Source organism: Corapipo altera, unplaced genomic scaffold (assembly GCF_003945725.1).
Source record: "Corapipo altera isolate COAL_440 unplaced genomic scaffold, ASM394572v1 57, whole genome shotgun sequence".
Taxonomy (NCBI): Eukaryota; Metazoa; Chordata; class Aves; order Passeriformes; family Pipridae; genus Corapipo; species Corapipo altera.
Genome location: NW_020884905.1, coordinates 5229289 through 5242711, shown reverse-complemented (window position 1 = coordinate 5242711; position 13423 = coordinate 5229289). Strand labels below are relative to the sequence as shown.

General features: G+C 41.0%; 1 protein-coding gene across 8 annotated transcripts in view; it reads left to right on the top strand.

Moving 5' to 3' along the window:
• LOC113951063 overlaps nt 1-13423 on the top strand; it is an 81563-nt gene that overhangs the window by 18126 nt on the left and 50014 nt on the right. For 7 of the 8 annotated variants that reach the window (XR_003529015.1, XR_003529013.1, XR_003529011.1 and 4 more), the window contains exons 4-5: nt 18-86; nt 8898-9014. The gene's annotated coding sequence lies outside the window, so the exon portion shown is untranslated. Of the gene's footprint in view, nt 1-17; nt 87-2638; nt 2890-8897; nt 9015-13423 lie in introns of those variants that run through there. The other variant, XR_003529018.1, reaches the window with a different exon arrangement.

Below are 13423 nucleotides of genomic sequence, written 5' to 3'. Positions count from 1 at the left end.
TCTGGTTTGCATTTCAGGTTCCAAGTCAGCCGTGTCAAGATTTGAACAAGAATCAAGGAGGATAATAGGTCAGATGTAATTAAGAGGTAAAACTACTGGTGAAATAATTTTTCTTTCTTTCTGCCCATCAGATTACAAACCTCAGTCCCACCATCACTTAAAAAACCTAATCTGTAACTGTGAACCCTGGATAACTGCTCTATTGTATCAGATGAAAACCAACTAACCGGACACCACAACACAAAAAAATACACACCCAGAAAAATATGGGGCTGAAAACACAGAAAAAATGCAGTCTTGTTAAAATGTGGACATGGTCCAGTAATGGAATGAGTAGGGAAACTTGAATGGATCAGAGTCCAAAAACACTCTGCTTAATTCTTGGGGTTTTTTATTCGCCATTCAGCTTACATCAGTGTTAACATCTACTGAGAAATGCAGCCATTTACAATTTGCAGTTCAATGTGTTACTTTAATTAGTATGAAAATTAAAGGGCAACTATAGGCCAATGTGAATAATTATGGAAATACATGTGCATCACATGCTATGCTCTCATTTAATTAATCGTCTTGTAAACTATATCAAGCACTTTAAGTCAGTTGCTGAGTATAACAACTCTATTTTAAATAACCACTTAATACTTAACAGGATGTGGAGAAAACACTAGCACACGACTGCTTCTCAAGTTTCAGTGTCTGAGATTTTTTTAAAGCTGACCCAAGTCAACCCAAAGAATGTTTAACACCCTGTGTCTGCACACAAGAAAGTCTGTGATGTACAGACATTCAATTACATTTTTTAAAAAGTGAGAAACATTTTGTAAAATAGTAACTTTAGAAAACTAATTGGCAGCCGCAAACTTGAGAGTGAAGGCCAAAGCTAGAGGGGACCTTTTACTACAGTAACTCTAGTCAAGGAAAATGAAAATAAAGGCATCTTTGTTTCTCAGTCAAATTAGCTGATTAAGAAATAAGACATTTGAACATGCTTTAAATGCAGCATTAATTATTTATATGAAAAAAAAATTAAAGCCATGTTCCATGAATTACACTTTGTGTCTGTGAATTGAATGTTACGGGAATAGTAATCCTTTTACATTCATGACTTACTTCATTAGGCAAAACTAAATATTAAGGGCTCTATTCATTCAAAAAATTCTTATGCATTCAAGTCACACCTTTTCTATGGCCTTTTTTTTTTTTTTTGAGTACAGTTTAGAGCCCTGATTTTTAAATATGATTCAGAAAAAGCATCTACTTCTAAAGCCCTAGGACGGGCTCTAGTAAACAAAAGTATTTAGAAAAGGACAAGGATACAGTGGTGGGTCTTGCTTGTTATTGGTGAAAAGGTCCAGAATAAGTCATATTGTATGGTCTCAAAGCTGGTGTAATAAACATAGGAAATCAGTTGCATTACCACCATTACCTGCATTACCAGGGAAGCTCTGAACTCTGTGAGTCCTTTTTCCTGTAGATAGATTAGTAAATAATTCCCCTCTCTCATTTATTGTTTCCAATGACTGGGCAATGCTTTATTCAGGTAAATGAAGGACAGAGGTTATTTACTCAGGCAGGTGTGTTCAGGAATGTACTTTTCTGTTTTCTGTGTATGTTCATTTTAGCAATGGTGTGTCCCATGCTTGGCTCCCTGAGTAGAGAGTCCATCCACTGAAGCTGAGCTGCACTGATCTGTGGGATGTGGTTAAACACCTGCTGGGACTGAGGCTGGGATCATGAAAGTCAGTTGTCTGCATTTCTTTGAACACAGACACAACTTAAGGAGCTCGTGCATTAATTAATTGTTTTGCTAACACATATGTGAAAAGAAATAAAAATTGAACTGTGGTTTGTTTCAGCTTCTTTCCTTGGGTGTTTTGTTGTTGTTGTTTTTTACCAACTGAAGAGTGGAACAGCTAGAACTGTGCAATGATGATCATCTCGAACTTTCAAAATAATGAGAAGATTCACTTAACATTAAAGTAATAACTTTAAAAGGGGGAAGGGGGAAGCAAGAAATTATAAAAAAGGGGTTACCAGAAGCTTGCGAATTCTCAGCTGGCTGAATTTAAATAAACTTTTGGGAAACAAAATATTGGGAAGTGGGACAAGGCGTCAGATGGTTGGGTAAGATTGATGTATTTAATAGTTTAGTTAATATGGATCAACATCTGCCTTTAGTTACATCTGCACAACCCCCTGACTTCAGCAGTGTTGTACTTTTGCAACCAAGTTTGGACTGATGTTTTTAAATAGGCCCCAGTGCAGAATATCTACAGAGAGCCTGCAGTGCTCAGTGCTGGTGTAACCAGGCAGCTCTGGAGAGAAGGAGTAATACAATATGTTATTGTTTCTTGTGTAATTTTTAAAATACATCGAGGAGTAATATATTTTTTATAATAGGGTGCTCCCTGTCTCTTTAAGCAACTGTCAGATGTAGAATGTCCTCGTGCCAGAATGCTACGGTCTGCTCCCTCTGTGCAATTGTTAATTAAATCCATCCCTTATTGTAGAGCCTGCCTAGTCTTTTACCCGTTCTGCTTATCTGTGATACCAGATGATGCTCAGTAATTCATGGCCAACCTGCTCCCACCTTCAATAGGGCCTCCTGTGCACTGACCTTAACCAGCTTCACCTTTTCATTATTCCCAAGGAGAACAGAGCCCTGGAGGCAACAGTTTTATCAACTCTTCCTGTTGACCAGGATGATGGTTTAGTGATAAATAAATGGAGTGTGCTTGAGCTGGAGGCCTCCCACACGCTGTCACTCCCTGTCCTCTGGCTCCTGCTGCCTGCCTGGACACAGAGCTGTGCATGTAAAGGGGACTGTCCTCAAAGGATACTGCATGCTGCACCTCTGCTGGCAGGCAAGAACTGCTTTTGCCTATCCAGGTAATGTTGCTCTGCCACTCATCACATCAACTGAAAACTATCTCTGCTTGGCACTGAGCTATGCCACCTGAAAATGTCTTTTCCCTGGTAGTAAGGCTGATATACAGGAGCTGGTAGGAATATTTTCATATCTGACAAGCTGTTTCCCATGAACAATGTCAAAGATTTAAAAGCCCCCTCTGCAAATAGGCCTTTCTGGCAAATATAGTCTAAGCAAATCTTTTATTATTACCACATGGTTAGAAATACTCCTAGAGTTCTCCTGGAAATGGGTACTGTACCAGCAGAAAGCAATATTCTGTTGGCCTGTGCATTGCCTCAAGGGTATTTACTATGGTAATAAGATCAGTAATTCATCTCCTAAAATCACTTGGAGTACAAATGCTTATTTAAGTAGATGGTATCTTGATTACAACTGAGTCAGGAGAGTTCTTAAAGCTGCCTGTTTTGGCTCCAGATCTTCTTTTAAAGGCAAAGGGCTGGTAAGCACAAGAACATCATGTTTCACAGCTACCTTGCATTTTCAGCAATGCACAGTACATGCACAGCACATCCCTCAACATAATGGGCGTGTACAAATAAGTCAAGTAGTTAGTTATGCTGTTAGGGGTTTTTTTTCTTTTTTCTTTCCATAGAAATGTAATGAAAGGAGAGATAAATCTCTCTCCATCTCTAAATGGTTGGTTAGAACAAAGGAAACAGAGAGAAAGCCATACTCTAACAGCACATAGAGCCATTCAAACCCCATTGTGCTGGGAAGCACAGCACCAACATAAATTCAGAGACAGCCTTGGCGCCCAGAAGAAACAAAAAGGAAAAGATCTGGAGGTAAAATGATTTGATTCATCACAGAGCAGGCCAGCATCAGAGAACTATCCTATGTTCTTGGGACTCTTGCAGCCTCCCGTCTGCTAGCTCACAGACTCAGCAGGCCTCTTCTCTGGAAGTCCTGGAGGCAGAAGACTCCAGTCTTGCTCAACTGTTTTTGTGTATTTATGTACAAATCTCATCAAGAGAAACCATGGGTTTATGGCAAAGGCATAGGTGAGTTTGAGGATGTAGTTTCTAATCCCAAACTCTGTCACAAGAATTATTCACAGAAAGGATGATACAATCTAGAAATACAGAGATTCATCAGATTGGTTTATTTGAGGAAAACTGTAGTTTGACTTCTGAGAATCTAAAATCAGTGCCATTTCCTGTGCCAGGAAAGTCTAAGGTGGTCCATAGTATTTCACATTGGTGATGTGGCATTGAAGGTGAATCATAGAAAAACTGAGCTAGAAGTGCCTAAAACAGATGTACACTAGTTTGCCAAGAAGCCTGAGTCCTTAATGAGGACATGCAGCTGAAATGGAAAGCGTTAGCAGTTTCCCTGCAGAATGTTGTTCTGTACTTTAAATTCATCAATACTACTCCTTCTTTGAACAATTATTAAGCTAAATATTACTGAAGTGTGTGCAAATTTGATGAGAGAAATATTTGTTTGTGCTGTCTATACATTTCAGAAATTAAAGATTTTTCAGCAGGCACAATTCTATCCTGTGAGCCAGAATTTTCGCTTTAATTTTTTCTGCAGGCATGGAGCATAACTAGCATTTGAAATAACTTTCTCCAGCTTGATCACTGTCATCAGACAGAGTACAAACGCAAATGAAACTAATAATTTTTGCTGAAGTTCTCTTGATTCCACCAGAATGTATGGAATTCTCTTTTGTTAGTTAACAGTGCTTAACACTTATGTAGCAATTTCCATCCTCGGTGACAAGCTTATTAATCAGTGCAACACCTCTGAAAGGAGCATTGCTATGTATTCCTATTAGACTGTGAAATTTAAAATGTATAGATGTGCTCTGAAGTGTTGGTCAAATAGCTAAAGAAATCTGCGTTTTGAATTTGGAAGTTTGTGGTTTCTGTCCCCTGATTTAGGCCAGACTCCTCTGACACACAGACTGCTTTATGCATTTAATAGATCAAACTCTGCTGGGTTTAGAGCCACACATTAGTGTGGCCATACTCTGACTTTGAAATGTGGCAATAACACAACCGTTTTCTATAATTGCTGCCTTGAGGACCTGAAACGGGCATACAGCACACTGCTGTGATTTGCTCTTTGCAGCTTTGTTAAGACTTGCAGGAGCTGGAAGGTGTGTTTCCAGTGCACAGTAAATAGGGTTGTGCTAAATGACCCCTGCCTTTTTTCATGCTAATAGGTGTGACCCTGTTAGGCTAACAAAGAAGTCAGTCCTGACATCGTGATGATAATTTTGTCTAGAGTGAAATCCATTGGGTTCCCTCACCTCTTTTCTGTGCATGCTATTGTAGGACACCGATGGTACCACTGATCTGCTCTCCTGGCAGCCAAGAAAGTGTCAGATGAGAGCATTTTCTGCTTGCTACAACCGAGAAAAAAAAATGTATATTCTATCCAATAAGCTTGGTTTGGGAATTGAGTTTTGTTCAATGTTACCAGCTCTGCAGAAGCCACCAGGCAAATGCAGTGAAAAAGGCCTCCTATAAAGGGTATAATGAAAGACAAACCATTTCAGCTGGTGACTAGAGGCATATCAATAAAAATCAACTCCTGCATATATCAAGTGATAGATAGCAAGTTTGAAAGCTTTTTCACTTCCCTGGTAGTACCATCCAACTGCAATAAAACTCATGAATTTCTCTGTTACCCTTGCAGATAAACACCCCTCATGCTGCATGTAAGAGGAGCTTCAAGAATTAAAAAAAAAAAAGGACAGGGAGTTATTGCTTTTAAGCAGCTCAGTCCATTGCTTTTAAGGGTGACAATGTCTAAACTGTGGTAGGAGGGGAACTGTTAAACATCTCGTTGCTTTGCTCTGTTTGTAGGCAGCCTGTGAGACTTTCTCAGACTTAAATCAGCCTGCCCCAGGGTAACAGGCCAGGATGTGCCTTGTAAGCCAGAAGAGGAGCTTTTGGGATGTCTGAAGGGAAGACTTCAGATGACAACAGCTACCTAAAAATTCACACCCCTCTGGCAAGCTCAGCAAGCACAGTCCCTATGACAGACCAGGGCCATGGGCCAAACAGCGCAGGCTCCCACATACCTGCCTGCGAGGCATAGGCTGCAGCCCCATTCTCACTGTCTCCTCAATAGGTAAGTTGGTGGTACTACATGGTTTGGGATTGAGGCTTGTAGCTGCTTCTATCCCTTGTGGATGCTGAGTCTGGCCCCTCAGGACATCTGGTGCTTGGTCTCATGCCAGTAGTAGGAACCAACTGCTCCTATTGAAAAGGACTCTGTGTTTTGAGGATTTTTTCATCCAGACATTGTGAAACATTCCTACCTAAAAGCATTATATGAGTTTTACATGAGTTTGTATGAGAAGCATTATATGGGTTTTTATTAACAAACCTGTATCTGTTTCATTGACTCATGCACATGGAGGTTTTGTGTCAGCCATTGGGAGCCTACAAACCTTGGAGAAGTCAAGGGGCTTCTGGAAAATTCTTTCTGAGATTAATTTTGTAGTTAGATGCTGTTCCTTCTCCCAAGAGAAGGAAGCCAGGTTCATTAGACTCCAAGACTTGGGAAAGCACCTTGAAAATACCAAGGCTAATCTTCTTTGTCCACACACAGCCTATTTAGAAATTGATTCCAGCTATGAGGCTTGGGTTTGGATCTGGGTTCAAATAGCCCTTAATTCAAAGGTGAGACCTTTATCCTGCTGATATCAATGTTATTTCTATTACTGGCTTAACTGGATGAGGGTCTATGCTGTGTTTTAAACCACAGAGCTTTATTTTGACCTATATGTAATGTAAAGATGGGTATTAACTGGGAAGCCTAAATTTCTGGAAGTCTCTCTCTCAGTAGCTCTTATTAAATTCACTACTCCAGCATAATGTAGCTTTCTGTTCTAATCATAGCATTGCTGTACTTGGGCATGGCACATCAAAGGGGTTACCTTGCTCTCGTAGCAGAATCCTCCTTAGATTTGTTCACTCTGGGGACCCACACCAGATTTCTCCGGTTCTGCACACAGGCCAGATTTTCAGCTCCCTTTTAATCTTTGGCAATTTGAATTTATATGGAAAATTTACAGGTGACAGTCTGGTTACATTGAGACAAGTAGGATAGAAACCATGTCAGAACAGTCCCTGAAAGTCCTACAATGTGCTTAAAGCATTTCAAGAGAACCCTTGATCCAAAGTATCAAAGGGTTACAGTAAGATCAAGAAGAATTAAAACTGATGGTGTGCCAGAAATCACGTGCAGCACAAGGTCATTACTCACCCTCGTTAAAGTGGTCTCAGTACTGTGGCCTGATCTGAAGCTTAATTGAAAAGTTTCAAATGATGCATTATAACGAAGACAAGACAGCCACTGCCCATTCCATGACCTCTGCTAAAAAAGGCAGATTGGTAATAGGGCAGAAATCTAAGCAATTGCTTGAGGATAATCAAGGCCTAATGAGGTATCCACTTCAGTCTTTCAAAGGTGCAGGAACCTCTCCCTGACACTGGAGAGAATGCAAGGGCTGATGTGAGCAGGTACCTGCATCCAGGGAACAAGCCACCTGGCCAGAGTAGTCACTGTCCTTGGCAGTGTGTAGTCACAGTCCTTGGCAGCAGGGGGAATACAGAGGGCAACACCATATCGATAGTGTGTGTTTTCAGCTGTACAAAAAGTTAGTGCTATGGCCCAGGACAACCTCTTCTCAGTTGCCTTCTTTTGCAATCATTTTCTGTTAGCCCAGACCTTGGCCCAAAGTGATCATAGGGAGTATATCAGGGCTGAATTATTAGTTGTGTTAGGAACCAAGAGCGTGGCAACAGGAGATAGCTGACTGCTGATGTTATCAATTTTCCTTAAAAATTCACAAAAAAACCCAAAACCTGTTGATGTTCAACTTGAGTGTGATAACAAACTGCAAGTCACAATTACCCAAAGAGATCAAGTATCTCTTTGCCATCTTCCTCTTTTTTTGCTCTATTATCTAGTTTAGCAGAGAGGTCAAGGCCCGCATCCACATGATTATCTCCACATCCACTTGCCAAATTGTGAAAGCTACTCTTCCTGGGCTAGTGCTTGTGCAGCTGTACTAAAAGGTTTGCATGTGCCCCTGCCCAATGAGCAGTTACAGCACGGAATCAGTTTTTGGTCTGCAGAAGCCAAATGGTTTTTCAACTTTTTAAAATAGTCATCTCACCCATTTTAACACATATATGTAGGATGTGCTTTTGTCAGGAGAGGGTGTCTCTCCAGATTCATATCTGTTTGCTGAGCAGGTGTGCTTGCTGTTCCTAATCTCTCCTGTTTTAATAAGATCTCCCTCCTGTCTTGAAATACATCAGCCATGGAAAGCTAGACCAGACAAAAACATTGTACAGTGTATTGGGTTCAGTGACAGAGGACAGCCTTCGGTGATGGAGTTGCTTAGAGGCATCATACTCAATGACAAGTTGTGAAAATTGTTTAGCACCATGGCACATTTTTTTAGCCTTCAAGTTCCTCCCTAATTTTAAGTACATTTAAAATCAACGTGCCCGCTTTCTTTGCTATAATCCTACTTTAATTATCTTTTGCTTTTTCATGTAATTTCCTTCAACTTTAAACATGGAGACTGAAAAAGAAGGCAATATAAAGGAAAAGTTATAGTAAAATAATTAAACAACCTCTTATGCAACTCTTCAGATAGCTGCCTTAAAGACCATGAGAGGTGAAATTGGCTTTGCTGGCACACCCTTGATAAGACCTTTGATATATGACAAATGGCATCAGCTCTTCAACATATTACTGGTTAACTGGCAGCCCTGTTTCTCCCTGTTGCTTGCAAATTAATACTCTAAGTCTGTGTGTGTAAAAAGGTTGTCATCACCAGTGCCCATGGTCACTGCAGGCTGCACCTACCAGCCTGAGGACTCCACATCTCTACTTTCCTCAAGATGAATTTGTGTGTTAAGCTGCTGGCATCCATGGAAGCAGCAGCTGAGCAGTCCTGCCTGGGAAAGAACCGGTGCTTCTTTGTTTCCAGGTCTCCAAGGAGCTCTGGGACAACCAGGGCACTGCCAGCTGCTGTGTGAGAGCTGGAGCCTGCCACAGCGTGAGAGGGGCCAGCAGTGAGAAACGGGCTGCCTGCACAAGTCTGAAGGTACAGTGTCAAGAGGCATTTCTTGATATATTGTTTCTTGTTAAGAACCATTGACTGATGTAGCCATTTACAGGATTTTTTTACTCGTTTCACCTGTATATGAATAAAGACAAAATACTAGGAGAGATGCGTAGCATATCTCAGAATCAGGCACCTGTCTGCTTTTCTCACGTGTGTGCAAATCACAGCCAGATCTGACCATTTCGACTTCGATACTCTCAGGCACATGGTGCGACTCTTGTGGATGGTCCCATTCAGGGCTAAGGGTTGGACTCAATGATCCTTTTGGGTCCCTTCCCACTTGGCATATTCTGTGATTCTATGACTTCAGGGTTGCATTTTCCTCATCTGTTGTAGGCAGTATGATTGCCCACACTTTCCCTGGGTCATTGCACCATTCAGACAACTCACTGGGTCTGATCTTACAATATCTTAGCCTAGGGAAAGCTGAGGCTGGCCTTAATTTGTCTATTTTACAGGTGTTGTGTCCACGAGGTGTGTGTGATGGGCCGTAGACCATGGACTGGCCACTGCTGGTTTGGCTATGAAGGATAAGAAAAACTTCCAAAGAACTTGCTATGGAGGTGGGGCATGAAACTGAACGTGTGTGACCTGTATGCAACCCCTTATGTTTGCTGAGTTTCAAGTAATGAGAGGGGGGAAAAAGCCTCTGACATTTAAAAATAAAGTATATCCTTGAATCCATGTAGCAAAAAATAGGGCAGTTGAGTTATCAGTAGCTGATGAGAATATGAAAAGAGTAATTATTGTATATTCCTATTAATAAAATTGTACTGCAGCTCAAAAGAAAAAAAAAAGAAAGTTGCCAAAGAGAGCCCAGTGAGTTACTTCATGGGAAAAATAGCTTCTATTATATGAATAGAAATATCAGCTGGTGTGCTTAGCAGAGAGCTCTGGACTTAGGAAATTCAAAACATTTCCATATATCCCAGTCCAGGATGGAATTAAAGTGTTGTAAAGCTTCCCTGGGAGCCAACATTTATCTAATATGTAAGCATATTTAGATTTCATTTTGAAATGGTTGTTAAAGGCTATCCTTTGGCTGCACTCTATCCTTCTCTCTAACTTGTTTTTCTAAATCGTTGAACTCTGACATTTTTATGCTAAGAGAAATGTACTTTCAGAACCAGAAATGTCTGAATGACCAGCTACAGTATGTACTAACCATGAGAGATACCCGTTGAATCTGCTCCCCTCCTCCAATTTATTTGATGTTTTTCCAATCATGCCTTGCATTAATGTTCCACACTTAGCTAAACTGTGTGTGTTGTATTTTAGATCTATTTTTGTTTTGCCTAAAAAATTTCCAAATTGGCATTAGGTATTCAAGATGTAATCTCTGTAGCAGGAAACTAGTTATCAGATCCATATAAAATAACTGGGCAATGGAAATACCTCTGCGCAGAAAGGTGGGTTTTTTTCCTTAGAATTAATTTAGAGGGAATTTAATGCCTGTGAAAGGTTCTGGATTGCAACATCAGAGAACTGAAGCTACTATTTAACCACAGAGCAGTTACAGGATGGGAGATGGCTTTACAAGATTCCCAATGAGGGTTGACAAAATAGTTGTCTCAGGTTTGGTTCCTTCCATCTAGCTGGAACAACCAAGCTTTCATGTGTTGGTAACAGTTGCTCTCGGGTTGTTAGCTTTCACCTGCATGATGTAAGAAGTGTGTAGGGGAGATTCTGCTTTTGTGATAGCTGGCTAAAATTTATCATATGATTAAACCTAAAAGACTAGATTTACTACAGCTGAGTTGGCACAGAACTGTAAGGGACTATTGTGAGTAAAAAATTCAAAGCACAAGGTGTGTCCATGCTGTCCCTGCTCTGTGCCTCAGAGGCAGGTATAAACTGGAAGGGAAGGGAAGGGGAGACACTGTGACCCACACCCTAATGCACACTCTGCCACCACCCTTGCAATGCCCCCGGGCACAGTGCCACTGTGCTTGGACCACGTCACGGGGAATCTCAGACCCAAAATTTGCATCTTTTGCATTCTGTTGCCACTTTTTTATCAGAGGAAAGACAAGAGTTGTAGGCTCTAAGATGTCATTATTGGAGCTATGCCAGGTTCAGGGGTCAATTCTTGTCTTTTCCCTTTTTTCCCCAACATTTCCAGAAGAGTTATCTCTGAAAGCCACATGTGGTCTCCATGGTTGGGATCTTAGGTCTCAGTTGTCAGGTTAGTATTAGACAGGTACGGACAGTATCATGTGTAATAACTGATAGTCTTGCCAGGTGCCAGAGACGCTGAAGACCATTTCTCAGTGATACCCATTAGGCTTCAATTTATATTTTTTACTTACTTAAATTAATATTTGGTGTTGATGGTTTTTACTGACTTCATGAGGAGGGAGAGAAGCAAGTAGCCTCAGGGTAGTTTTAATGAATTTCACTCGGAGGGGGAGACTTTCACAGCACTGTCTGCCTCCCCTGAGCTCATCAGGAAAAGAAAATCACCCTTTTCATGTCTCCCATGTGCCTGGTCTCACAGGCCCACATGGGGCTGTCCACCATGGCTCTGCTGCTCTCACAGCAAGGCCAGCAGAAATACAGCCATGACTGAATGGACCAGTGGGCTTATTACGATAACACAAAGTCAACTTATGCGTAAGCCCACTAGGAACCAGTTGAAAGCTTTTTCCTCTGAAGCCACATTCTTCTGGTGGTTGTGGTATGTTGGACAGAGGCTACATTCCCTCACACTGGAATTTCCTGTATTAGGACTGCACAGGAGTGGTTTTATTTTGTAGTCCTTGAGATTTCTGAGCTTCGTAGGTTTCACAGCCTTTATGCACCATGAAACAAAGATCTGGTTTCTACTGGGGCATTGCAGAAAGGATGAGCATCTGCTGATTTGTTGGTCTTCCAAAATCTGAGCCCTCCAAGATCAGAGGTGAACCAATCTGGGATCATCTCGCTGAAGACTGCATATTAGTGACACAGCTCTCATACAGGTCACATATGCTTTTTGCACTAATTTTTTCAGCTAAAAGAAACATTTCCTTTTTGTGTTGGTAATTTGGACCCTAATGTACTGCTGAGGGAGCTCATGTTGATTCTGTTGTTGTGGGAATACAGTGGTTACAATCTGTAAAACACTAAGCCAGGCCGAGGCACAGGCATCCTGCTTCAACATCTCCCACCCTAAACAAGCTTGTCATCCTCTAGGCTTGTAGGCTCAGTACAATAAAGGCAATGTTATAAGTTCACTTTGTGATGAGAGCTTTTTAGAGAGGCCTGTAGACTCCCTCTTTTCTCAGACTCACCTGACTCCAGCCCAGCTGTGCTATTCCCACTTCTTTACTTAATCAAAATTGCATGTCAGATATCCAACCCACAAATTTACAGCTTCATTGAAATGGAGACAGGTTATGTAAGACTTTCTGCATAAAAATGTGTAATATATTATATTATATTGAGTTTTGTGGAAGAGTGGAAAATATCTGTTTGGTTTTGGAAATACTATACAGAGTTATTTAGATGCCAAGTTTTTTCATTGTTCTGCTAATGTCTTCCTGGTCTGCAGGGTTTTAAAAGATATATCTAAGAAATTTTGCACTGTGGTATTGAGTCAGGTCTCAGACTTTCACAGGAAATAAAGTGGCAGATGTGATTCTGTGGAACAGGTTTCCCAAAATTGCCCCAGCCCAGCTCTTCACCCCCTCTCCTTTATGCACTTCCCTACCTTAAACTGCTCTTACTGAGTCAGTTTGCCAGATACTATGAGTAACTGGTGAAGTGGACTGAAATGCTCAATTTTCCCAGTATTCGTACTTTATGACTAAGCCACATTATTGGTTTAGGATTTTTAAAATCTAAGTAAGGATACTTTCTACTTTAATTGCATGTTAATTAACACTGTGCTTTGTGGAGGATTAATATTATATAAACCATAGTCCTCCCTCAGCCATCTCTCTCCTGTACCTGCAGCCCAGAAAACTGCTTGGTTTTTTACTTGTTGTGACTGTTATGCTTCCCAGTAGGCCAACAGAAATTTTCAGAATTGTCACAGAGCTCCACAAATAACCAGTCAAACCTTCCCCACCCAAACTTTCCTGACAGAGTCTTTCTTTTATATCCTTACATCCTTTTTTATTAAATTTGCCTCAGTAATCAATATGTCCCAAACCTGTGGAGTGTCTTGGTGGGAAATTTCATCAGTCCCCCCCCAGAGGAACACTGCTCTACTGTCATGTCCCTGCTGCAGGTCCCTGTGAAAGAGGATGCCAGAGCACTGACTAATCTCATCTCTCCCAAGCACTAATTTAATTTGCAAAATGTTGTGGGTTTTTTTCTGAAGTGTGTGAACTTTCCTTACTCTGTGTTCTTGAAACATGAGTCAATGCTCTGTTTTCAACTGTATAGCCTCAGTATGTATCCTG